Here is a 12,212-nt window from a genome sequence, read left to right on the forward strand (position 1 = left end):
AATAGCCTACATTTTATTTCAACATATTTCAGTCGATTTTTACTCATCTCAGTATAGCAATACAGTTTGCTAAAACATCATCATTCATTCACACACGCGATTTAAATTTAAACTGTCTTTTTGCGAGCTGTGGTAAACAGCGCGCATCTCTGCCGTTCATTCATTCACAAAACAGAAACGCGATTCACGTGAGAAGGAAAAAAACGTCTCAGGTTACGTATGTAACCCTGGTTCCCTGAGAGGGAACGAGACGCTGCGTCGAGACGCGGTGGGAACGCTCTGCGTGATTGCGTCGTGATGCACGTGTATAATCAGTCCAATGGAAAGACGAGACGTCATAGGCGGGTGACGTCATCGACCAGGAAGCTATAAAGCACCCCTGCGACAGACCGCGGCAGCTTCTGAAAGCCGAAGCAAGTCGATCACAGGCATGCAGGGAGTATGGCAAGGCGACGCAGCGTCTCGTTCCCTCTCAGGGAACCAGGGTTACATACGTAACCTGAGACGTTCCCTTTCAAGGGAACTTCGAGCTGCGTCGAGACGCGGTGGGAACCCTATACCCACGACGCCATATGACAAATGCCTGTTCTGTATGAAGACCATGCGCATACTAGGAAACAAGCACCCTAGACCCTGGAGTGGAGCCTAGGGTCCAAGACATAAAATCTAACAAATGTATGCGGTGAGGACCTGCCTGCCGCATTACAGATGTCAGAGTGAAACTCCTGATAATAAAGCCTTAGAGGCAGCCATACTCCTGGTAGAATGGGCCGGGACAGCCAAAGGTGAAGGCTGTCCGGCCGCTTCATAAGCAAGTGAGATAGCCTCAACTACTCACTTGCTCATTATCTGTTTAGATGCAGGGCAACCTATCTTAGGTAACCTGAAGCAGACAAATAACTGCTCTTATATATATATATGCCACAGGTTGCAGCTCTGTGGACATAAGCATCCAAGAGCCCGGACAGGGCAAAACAGATTAAGTTCTTCCTGATCTGGCTTGTATTAAGGTGGAGGACAGAAGGCCTGCAGCACAAATGACCCACAAATTTAGTAGGAATACAACCCGGCAAGGGGTGAGGAAAGACTATCACCATACCAGGTGCAAATCCAAGTACGTGCAGGCCTCAGCCTCAAGTACCACGGAGAAGATGAAATAAGGATCTCTCCTCAGAGATAACCCAGCAAAGAAACATTCATTGCAGAAATCAAGTACTGTACCATAGGGCAGATAGCAAGATTCAGAAGGCATTCTCCGCACCAGGCAGAGAATAGTTTCCATTTCAATGCATATTCAGTCTTCTCGTGGAGGGAGCTCTAGACTGGAGTATGGTCTCCACGACCTCAGTCGAGAGACCTGAATCTATGAGCTGGGCCCCCTCAGAGGCCGAGCCCATAGTATCCATAACTCCGGAAGAGAGTAACTCCCGGGAGCAAAGATATCGGGAAATGCGTACAGGTGTAGCCTCAACCACACCTAATACGTTGCATCCAGTTCAAGCAGAGCTGGATGCATCAGGGAGAACCAAATGGGCAATGCGTTGTATAAACGATGCGAAAGGTAGACTTGAGTTTTGACCGAAGTTCTCCTAAAGGAGCTCCACCACCTTGGGGTGAAGTCCCCATTCCCCGGGCCTCAGCCCCTGCCTCAACAGGATATCTGCTCTGATATACGAGACCATCAGTGTGTTGTCCGGAAGGACAAGCACATGGTGACCTCTCAGGTCTGGCAGGAAGTATTTGAGAGCTCGAAATACCGCCATCATTTCTAGCCGATTTATGTGGCAAGAACTTTGATGGTCCTGCAAAAGACCTTTCGCCGAGCGGCCACTCATGACCGCCCCCCATCCCGTGAGGGAAGCATCCGTCGAAAGCGTTACGCGTCGACAAGAAGCCCCCAGCACTGGGCCCTGGGCGAGGAACCAAGGTTTCTTCCACATGACCAAGGCACGAAGGCATCGCCGCGTGACCTTGATCGTGCGAAATGATTTCCCCTCGGAGAAAACCCCTTGATCCTGAGCCACTGCAAAGGTCTCATGTACAAAAGGCCAAAAGTGATTACGTTGGACGCAGCTGCCATGAGCCCCAACAGTCTCTGAAACTGTTTCACAGTGAGTGACTGGCCTAGTTTTATCCCCTTTACGGCTGGGAGAATCGCAGAAATACGTGCAGGAGACAGACGTGCTTGCATTATCCCATAAAACACCCAGAAAAGTGGTCCTCTGAGCTGGGAGGAGCACACTCTTCTTGGCGTTGAGCCACAACCCCAACCTCTTTATGTGAGACAGAACGACATCTCGATGCCGAACCGCCAACTGCTCGGACTGAGCTAAAATCAACCAATCGTCGATAAAGTATAATACGCGAATGCCCTGGAGTCTCAGAGGAGCCAGAGCTGCATCCACACATTTTGTAAAGATGCGGGGTGATAAACCTAGGCCGAAGGGAAGAACCCAATACTGGTATGCTTCGCCCCCGAAAGCAAACCTCAGGAACCTCCTGTGATATGAGGATGGATAGATAAGTAAGCGTCCTTCAAGTCTATTGTGACAAACCAGTCCTCGGACTGAATCTGTGACAATCATTTTAGCGTATAGCATACTTTGAACTTGAGATTCTGAAACCTGCTGTTTAATTGACGCAGGTCTAGAATAGGACGCAACCCCTCATCCTCTTTCGGAACAATGAAGTAACGGCTGTAAAACCCTGACTGTCTGCTGGGAGGAGAAACCCCTTCTATAGCTCCTTTTGCAGAAGTGTCAGTACTTCCTGCTCCATAACCAGAGCCTGCTCGGGGTCCACCACTGTGGGGAGGACCTCTAGAAATCTGTGCGGACGAGAACCGAACTGAATTCTGAAACCCTTTTCTAAAGTGTGCAGGACCCACTGAGAAATATATGGCAGTAGTTTCCACGCTGCCAGAAATTCTACTAGGAGAACCAGTCTCTCAAGACTGGCCTCTGGATTTGGTTGAACAGTCACTTTGGTGCCCTGAAGCGGCGAACCGGTAGGGAACAACCAAACTGACCATTCTACGCCCCTCCTCGGAGGATCGTATGGGGACGCTGACACCTCGGTGCCCTGAACGGAGAACCGGCAGGGAACAACCGAACTGGCAGCGCTGCGACCCTCCTCAGAGAGTCGCACCCCAGAGGGTGCCGAGGAGAAACGATTTCTCAAAACCGTCCCTGCCCCGGGGAAACCTTCAGAAGCCTGATAGCCTCAGCGTCAGGACTTCTTGTCTAAGTTTTAATAGAGATAACGACAGTCCTCAGATCTTGCCTACCTCTAACTAGCTTTGTTCCGACGACCCTCCTCGGAGGATCGCTGGAAAAAAGCAGGCACCTCGGCGCCCTGAAACGGCGAACCGGCAGGGAAACCGAAATGACTGCTCTACGACCCTCCTCGGAGGATCGTTTGGGGACGCTGACACCTCGGTGTCCTGAAACGGCGAACCGGCAGAAAAACCGAACAGCCAGCGTTGTGACCCTCCTCAGAGAGTCGCACCCCAGAGGGCGCCGAGGAGAAACGATTTCTCAAAACCGTCCCTACCCCGGAGGGGACCACCCTCAGAAGCCTGCAGCCTCGGCGTCAGGGCTTCTTCCATTTTTAGCTATTTTAGAGATAAAACAGTCCTCAGATCTTGCATATCTCTTACTGGCTAGACTGTGACCGCCACCCAGGTCCCCATCGATTGTGGATGAGCCCGAATGGCGAATCTTTGTTTTACCGCACTCTATGCTGCGAGGAGCTTAAGTATGCTGAGACTGCTCCCGCCCAGCAGTCTCAGGAACGTTAGATCGGTGAGGAAGAAACCTTTGGAACGCCACTGAAGAGTTTATTTCTTCGTTTTTTTGAAAGCGGAGCGTCCAGAAGAAAAGACATATTTTATCTTAATTTTTCTTTACATCAGAAAAACTATATATATATATATATATATAAATAAATATAACACTCCGTGGCCACCAGCAGGAAACAACCGAACTGGCAGCGCTGCGACCCTCCTCAGAGAGTCGCCACCCAGAGGACACCTAGGAGAAACGATTTCTCGAAACCGTCCCTCCCCGGTATAGTTTATCTGTTGCGCGACGCAATTCTCGAATAGCGTCAGTGCTGTTACATCCTCACATTCATCCATGCTTATATATTTTACCTACCAGTGCTGCCTAATAATATTTATCTATTATTTATGGTGGCTGGTGGGTAACGTCGGGGTTATTATGACACCAACACGGGAGAGAGATAGCTCGCAAGCGTCTCTTTAACCCGAGGCACTGTCATACCATGATACTTAATACCCATAACATTACTATAGTAAAAGTTTAGGGATAAAACACATAAACCGGTTTAAACCGGTTTATTCCACGATCTCAACACCTCAGTGTGGAGATAGGGAAAAAACGGCACTCCCCGACGAGGAGGCTGAGATATAGAGTTTTCCTTATACTTTCACTCTCATATATGTTCGGCTGGCCAGTAATATTTAACTTAGCAACAGCATTATATAAAACCTCCTTTTATAAGCTCCTCTTTATTCAACAGAGTTATGAGCTGTCTTATTTATTTATTGAAAACTCATAAACATCTGCCTTATTTTCTTTTATTTATTTATTATTAAAACAAAAACACTAACTATACCAATTCCTCGGAACTGGAAATCGCAGCATGAGTGCCTCATCCCGGGGAGGAGAAACCGCAGAGCGTGCTTTTCCCCGAGAAAAGGCACGTGGATCGAACAGGTGTTTGTTAGAACCATTTGCGATCCCCAAGATGCACGTCGACGCCATGCCTCGGCAGCAGCGGGACCCGCGCCTCGGGGCGCGCGCACCGAACCGTCCTCCTCGAAGAACGGCCGGCGGGAGTGGAGCGTCCTCACGGACAGCTTCTCGCAATGCTCACAGTCAGCCCCCTCGAGAACTGACTGTTGGCATGCTCCACTCCCAAACAAGCAACACAAAGCTGAAGTGTGTGTCCCCACCCGTGATATAACGTGGGGAGGGAACAACACAACACTTGCTTGCTCTCTTTTGCCATAATAAATATATATATTGCAACTTGACAGACAAGAATAAATATGACAAGGACAGAATACACAGATCACTTGCTGAAGGCACAGAAAGCTGCCGCGGTCTGTCGCAGGGGTGCTTTATAGCTTCCTGGTCGATGACGTCACCCGCCTATGACGTCTCGTCTTTCCATTGGACTGATTATACACGTGCTTCACGACGCAATCACGGAGAGCGTTCCCACCGCGTCTCGACGCAGCTCGAAGTTCCCTTGAAAGGGAACTTACTACAGTTTTCCTCAGCTCAGTCGGATCCTTGCTCCTCGATATACCCGCACTTCTGAGGGACATTTTCCATTATTATTATTCCTCACAGCGCTGCGAGACGGTGTAAACAAGTAATGATCTGAATAAACTTGTGTTTTCTCGAGCTGATATGGGGGCGTTCACAGGTTTGCGTGGATTGCCTCATTCATTTGCGTTTGAATAGCGCGCGCTCTCCGTAGGCGGAGTCACATTACATTTGAATGAGCTGTAATGAGCTCGACTGGAATCGCTCTCTTTTAATACAGATTTCACAAGATGAGAATATTTGTTTTTTTATATAAATTACTTCATTTAAAAGAAGAGAATTCAAGCTTCATGCCTGTGTGTCTGTATGCCTGTTTGACTGAGTATTCGCTGAGTTATTGTTCATTTTCGGACGCGTTTCAGAATGGACTTCACTGGCAGAGAGAAGGCAGAACTCGCTTTGTGTTTATTTTTCTTTATTTGGCAAAAAGCACAACACTTTGTTTTTATTGTGAGTATACACAAAAATAATACACATTTAACAGAATCGATTGATGTATGAAACTCCTATGGAAAATCAAAGTCAACAGAGTATTTATGAGTTTCTTTTACACTGATAAAAAAAAAAGCGAGCTGGTATCGCCGGCGATACAGCCGACCTCAGGGGGTTAACATTACTTACTGTAATTATCTAACATCAACACATTGAGTGAACAATATATTTTTACAACATTAATTAATGTTTCTGAATGTTATTTAATACAAACACTTGATTGGTCATGTTTGTTCACTTCATTCATTGTGCATTAAATAATGTTAACATAAATAAATAATGTTAACTTTTGATTTTAAAAATGTAGTTTTTAATTAACCCCAAGGAGAATAATTGCGACAGTATATAACTATTGTTTATTGTTAGGTAATTTTATCTAATGTTATCTAACAAATGTAATCTTATTGTAAAGTGTTTTTAATACTACAGTTTCCATCTTTGTAACCATGATATACACTTTAATATATGTAAATTTAATATAAATTAAGCTTTGTTACCGAAATTGGTACCGAGAACGTACTCGGTTACTAACGTAACCTCGGTTCTCTCTAGAAGAGGGAACGAGTACTTGCGTAAGTATCTTACGCTGGGGAAAACCTCTTTTCCTCGAGATATTGAAGCCAAAAATTATCCTTAATTTTGCAGTAATGTAAAACGCATTGCAGCAGCATGCAGACATGGGCGAGACAGCTCGCGCGCCCATTGGCTGCTCTGCGGCAACTGCACCAGCCTATCGATAGAGGCCCCTCATGACGTCAGAACCAATGAGGGTGCTTCGCGCCCATTACGTCATGTCCCGCCGAAATCGGGTGGGGCTAGGGCTATAAATACGGCCCAGAGAGGCTGGGTTTGGTCAGTTTTTCATCGCTGAAGCGAATCAGAACATGACGCATGCACGGCAAGATACGAAAGTTCTCGTTCCCTCTTCTAGAGAGAACCGAGGTTACGTTAGTAACCGAGTACGTTCTCTTACGAGAGGTCTCTCGTACTTGCGTAAGTATCTTACGCTAGGGGAACAAAATGTAAAACGCCGTGCGTGCTTGAGACATAACACTAAAGTCCCGAGGGCAGGTGCCCGGGGCTCATACAGTGCCTAATCACAAGGGACTCACAGAGAATCCGGGAAGAGGGGCTAGAATAGCATCATTCCTGTAATATGGAGCTCTGATAATTTGGCTCCAAATTTGGCTCCAAAACTCTGGAATAGTCTTCCTGATACTGTTCGTTGCTCAGACTCGCTCTCCCAGTTTAAAACTAGATTAAAGTCGCATCTCTTCAGCCAGGCATTCATATAATCCTACAGTTCAAACTACAATCCGGCCTCTAGCTCATAAATGCCAGAGGAGAACTGGCCCCCGACTGAGCCTGGGTTCTCCCAAGGTTTTTTTTTCTCCATTAGGTCACCTGATGGAGTTTTAGGACACCAAGTTTTTCGGTTCCTTGCCACTGTTGCCTTTGGCTTGCTCAGTTGGGGATATTTTGGGGATATTTAATTTAATTTTATCAATCAATAAATTCCTCTTGAAACAAACTTTGTTGTATTATTTTAATTTAATACTGTGAAGCTGCTTTGATACAATCTGTATTGTGAAAAGCGCTATACAAATAAACTTGACTTGACTTGACTTGACTTGATAAGAGCATGTTATATCAAGTGTTCCACACAGCCAGGGCGAACTCGGCCTGGACTGGTAAATATGGGGGACTTACGCACTGCCCACAGAAGTATACAGACGATCAGTGATCGACGCTCTAGCAGTTTCAGCATCCTGAGCCGATAGCATCGGGCGGGCAATACTGAAAAATTAAACCGAGAGCAACCTAGCTTGCAAAGCGGGAACCTCGAGGTTATAAAACCTTATAAATGTAGACGGGGAGGCCCAGCCTGCCGCCATACAGATATCTTGCAAGGCAATCCCACTGGACCAAGCCCACGACGAGGCCATGCCTCTTGTGGAGTGCGCTTTGACACCTATCGGGCATTGTAGGCCCCTGGATGTGTAAGCTAGCGCTATAGCATCAACTATCCATCTGGATAGACTCTGTTTTGACGCAGCTAGTCCCTTAGAACGTCCGCTGAACAAAACAAAGAGCTGCTCTGTCTGTCTGAAAACAGATGAGCGAGACACATAGGCCCTTAACGCCCTGACCGGGCAAAGGAAGCCTGCGTCCCCTTCCTCTTCAGATACCGGCAGGGCCGACAGGGAGATCACCTGTGCCCTAAACGGTGTATTGAGGGATTTAGGAACATATCCGTGCTTTGGTTTGAGTATGACTCTCGAGTCGTTAGGCCCAAACTCCATACACGTCGTGCTCACTGAGAGCGCTTGCAAATCCCCTATGCGCTTCACTGAAGCGAGAGCCAGAAGAAACACTGTTTTGAAAGACAAGAGTTTCAGGTCTATTGACTGTATTGGCTCGAATGGGGCACCTTTCATGGCTTCCAGAACCGTGGAAAGGTCCCAAACGGGAACTGAGGGAGGTCTGGGAGGGTTCAGCCTCTTAGCTCCCCTAAGGAAGCGAATGACCAGATCGTTCCTTCCTAATGACTGGCCAAGCGGTGGTTCAGCGAACGCTGCTATGGCCGCCACATAAACTTTGAACGTGGATGGGGTTCTGCCCTTATCCAGAAGCTCTTGTAAAAAGGAGAGATCCTCCGTCACCCCACAGCGTGAGGGCGGAGTACCACTCGCTGTACACCAGCTAGTGAACACAGACCATTTTGAGGAATAGAGCCGCCTCGTAGATGGAGCTCTAGCCCGTGTGATCGTGTTTAACACTCCCGCTGGGAGGTTAACGGGTACCCGTTGATGGCCCACACATGTAGGGACCAACGCTCCGGGCAAGGATGCCAGATCGAGCCGTTTGCCTGCGAGAGGAGATCCCTCCTCACCGGTATCGGCCACGGGGCGGTACTCGTCAGCTGCATCAGGACTGGAAACCGGGCTTGGTTTGCTCCCTGCTCTTGGAGAAAAATTCCTGACAATGAGCGTTCTCTTGAGACGCAAATAGGTCTATTTTCGCTCTGCCAAATGTCCTCCATAGCAGTTCGACTGTCTGTGGGTGTAAAGACCATTCTCCTGTCGGAAGATTGTTTCTGGACAGTCTGTCTGGTCCCACATTCAGATGGCCGGGCACATGCGCTGCCCTGAGCGAGCGCAGATTGTGCTGAGCCCAGACCAGGAGGCGTTCCGTCAGCCTGTGAAGGATTCTGGATCTGATACCTCCTTGGTGATTTATATAAGCCACCACTGACATGTTGTCCGAACGGACCAAGACGTGGTGTCTTTTTATCTGGGGACAAAAACGCCTCAGCGCGTTGTCGACTGCCATCATTTCCAGGCAGTTTATATGCAGAAGCTTCTCCCGTTCCGACCACTGGCCGAATAACGGTCTGCCCTCGAGCAGCGCTCCCCATCCCGAGGTTGAGGCGTCCGTAGACACCACCTTCACACTCGAGGAAGTCCCCAGGCTTACACCTGACCGGTACCAGTCGGTCACTGTCCAAGGTTTCAGAGCTGCGACGCATTTCTGATCAACCTTGAGGCGCGCGAGACCGGAGGTCCAAGCTCTGCGCGGCGCGCGCGCTTTCAACCAGTACTGCAGCGGGCGCATGCAAAGCAGACCCAGCTGAAGCACTGAGGATGCTGAAGCCATGAGACCCAGCATCCTTTGAAACTTTTTGAGTGGGACCAAAGCGTTGTGGCGAAAAATCTCTGTCATGCGCTGAATACTTAGTCTGCGCTGCGGTGACAGCTGTGCTGTCATAGACAGCGAGTCCAGAACTGTGCCCAGAAAAGATATTTTCTGACTGGGAGACAGCGAACTCTTCGCCCAATTGACTGTGAGACCTAAATTCTCGAGGTGATCGAGTAATATGGTCCTGTGTTCTATGAGCTCCGATTGTGATCGAGCTAGAACCAGCCAATCGTCCAAATAATTCAGCACTCGTATGCCTCGGAGCCTGAGGGGTGCGAGCGCTGCATCCATGCACATCGTGAATGCGCGAGGTGCCAGGGATAGGCCAAATGGCAGGACTGTGTACTGATATGCCTGGCCCTCGAAGGCGAATCTCAAAAATCGCCTGTGACGTGACGCTATTTGTATTTGAAAATAAGCGTCTTTCAGATCTATCGACATGAACCAGTCCCCTTGGCAAATTTGCAAGAGGATTTTCTTGGTCGTGAGCATTCTGAACCGTCGTTTCAGAAGTGCTTTGTTTAGTCGTCTTAGATCTAGAATGGGTCTGAGACCCCCGTCTTTCTTGGGTACCAGAAAATATCTGCTGTACATGCCCCCTTCGCTCTGAGCTTGTGATAAGGGTTCTATAGCCCCTTTGCTCAGTAACTTCGCTATTTCGGCTAGAAGTAGGTGTGCTACTTCCTTTTTCAGCGTAGTTTCGATTCGCGCCGCTTTGCGTTGCGGGCGTCGACCAAACTGTAGCGAATAGCCTCTTTCTATAATGCTCAGCACCCACTTTGATACCCCGGGGAGCTCTGCCCACGCTTTCGCGTGAGTGGCTAGGGGTAGAATGATATCTGGGCTCTGGTCGCGGCCAAGTGGCGAGCGGAGAGCAACAGTGTGCTGTAACATGAGCGCCGCGTTTGCAGCGTGCGAGACTGGGGGCGCGCTGATCACAGCGGGCAGCCTGCCCGCGCTCAGTTCTCCTGCAGCTGTGTGCTGAGAGAGAGCGAGCGTGGTGAGCCCCGTGGGGTTTAATATGTCTGTGAGCGAATGAGGGCGCGGGACAACGGGCCCATGCATAACGCTGAGAACACCGTCTGTTTGTGCAGACTGTATGTGCTGTAACGGAGAGCAGATCACCAGTTGCATGGTGATTAAATCAAATTAATTAATGCAGTCTAAATCTACAAAACCCCTGTCTCGCTCTGACTCAAGCTATTCTCACATTCCAAAGCACTCTCATTTACGACACCTCTGCTGTTTTGAGATTGCTCTGCGCAAGACGTGCAGCCCAAACGGCGCCGAAAAATGGTGTAAATCATTGACTATCTCTCTCTCTACATGATCTCTTACGTCTAAATCAACAAAGACCGTCTGTTTAGGGCTTGGAGAGCCTAACGCTGACCAATGAGAGCGATCCCGAAAGCACTCCCCCCTAGGGAGTCCCTCGGACACTGATTTACACATAGACACTAATTAACTCTTCACAACAATAAAACAGTGTTGTAGAGACCAGATGCCGAAACATGTGGTCTCTGCCGAGTACATCAATCCAAGGAGCCAAAACGCACGCACACACATAACCCTCACCCGCAGCGCCGGGGACGAGAGTTCAGCGGGCGGGTATGAACTTTCAAGACGCACTCACATACACACACACAGAAACACACGCAGGCCCCACCACGTGTGACCCAAAATCCTTGTATAAAATATTTTAAATGTATTTTCGTGATGTGTATGATCCCCTGTCCCAAATATTATGCCTATGTAGTTTATTGGCCTGTAATCACTCTGTGGTGCCCACAATTACAAGAAATGATGTACCTCCTTGATTTTAGATATTAGAACTGTCATTCGCGGTATTGCCGTGTTCCACAAACCCCAACGATGCTGAATCTTTAACACAAAATATCAGAGAATGCATTGTTTTATTAAATACCAGTGTTATTAAGTTATGGACGAATTCATCGTTTCAAAACCCCGCGGAAAGGAAGCGTATAGACCTCGAAACGTCAGGAGGTGGGCCCATACGTTGTTAAAGACGATTGGCCCACGTACGTGAGGGAGGCGTGAGTTTAGCCCTTTAAAATTGCGCGCCCCTCTCCTCTCATTGCAGTCCGCCAGAGAGAGAAAGACGACACGCCTCCTTCCCTCAAGGAAGCTCCGCTCGCTTTTATTTTCCTTTTATTTCCAAGTCTTTTCTTAGAACTACTATTACTTCAGTATAGTCTTCTGAAACCAACCCACGAAACTTAAGGCTAAAGATAATCTTTCTTCGCTCGCTTCAAGTCGCCATAGCAACCAGAACGCTGTGACCACGTGATCCAGGTGCCTTTATCCAACACAGACGAACGCACACACAGAAGGCCGATCTTTCAAACAGAGTAACGTAGATCTTTTATATTTGCAATCTGAAGGAAATGCTGTTTAAAGTTGTCTAAATATTACTGAGAAACGTTGGGGTTTTGTGGTGAATGACTAAACTGTTTCTATCTCTCTCTCTAAATTCTCTTTCACACACACACAAACATACACATACACACACACCCACATACTCTCACCCACGTGTGCCGAGACAAACACACTACCACGTGCTCACGGAGCCGCAAACCCATCTCTCCTTACAAACACTATCCTCTCAACATCTCACACGCTGATTTTCTCTCTCTCTCTCTCTCT

At 48.2% G+C, this 12,212-nt stretch overlaps 1 long non-coding RNA gene across 1 annotated transcript; it reads right to left on the reverse strand.

Annotated features, from left to right (window-relative positions):
* Positions 1–6,902: 6,902 nt before the first annotated feature.
* LOC309494235 lies at positions 6,903–11,785 on the reverse strand. The gene is made up of 3 exons (XR_014204262.1): positions 10,645–11,785; positions 7,481–8,360; positions 6,903–7,013 (listed from the first exon to the last, which is right to left on the reverse strand). It is a non-coding gene; the product is annotated as an uncharacterized lncRNA (long non-coding RNA).
* Positions 11,786–12,212: the final 427 nt, after the last annotated feature.

This window comes from Leuciscus leuciscus (genome assembly GCF_965113295.1).
Source record: "Leuciscus leuciscus genome assembly, chromosome: 3".
Classification (NCBI taxonomy): domain Eukaryota; kingdom Metazoa; phylum Chordata; class Actinopteri; order Cypriniformes; family Leuciscidae; genus Leuciscus; species Leuciscus leuciscus.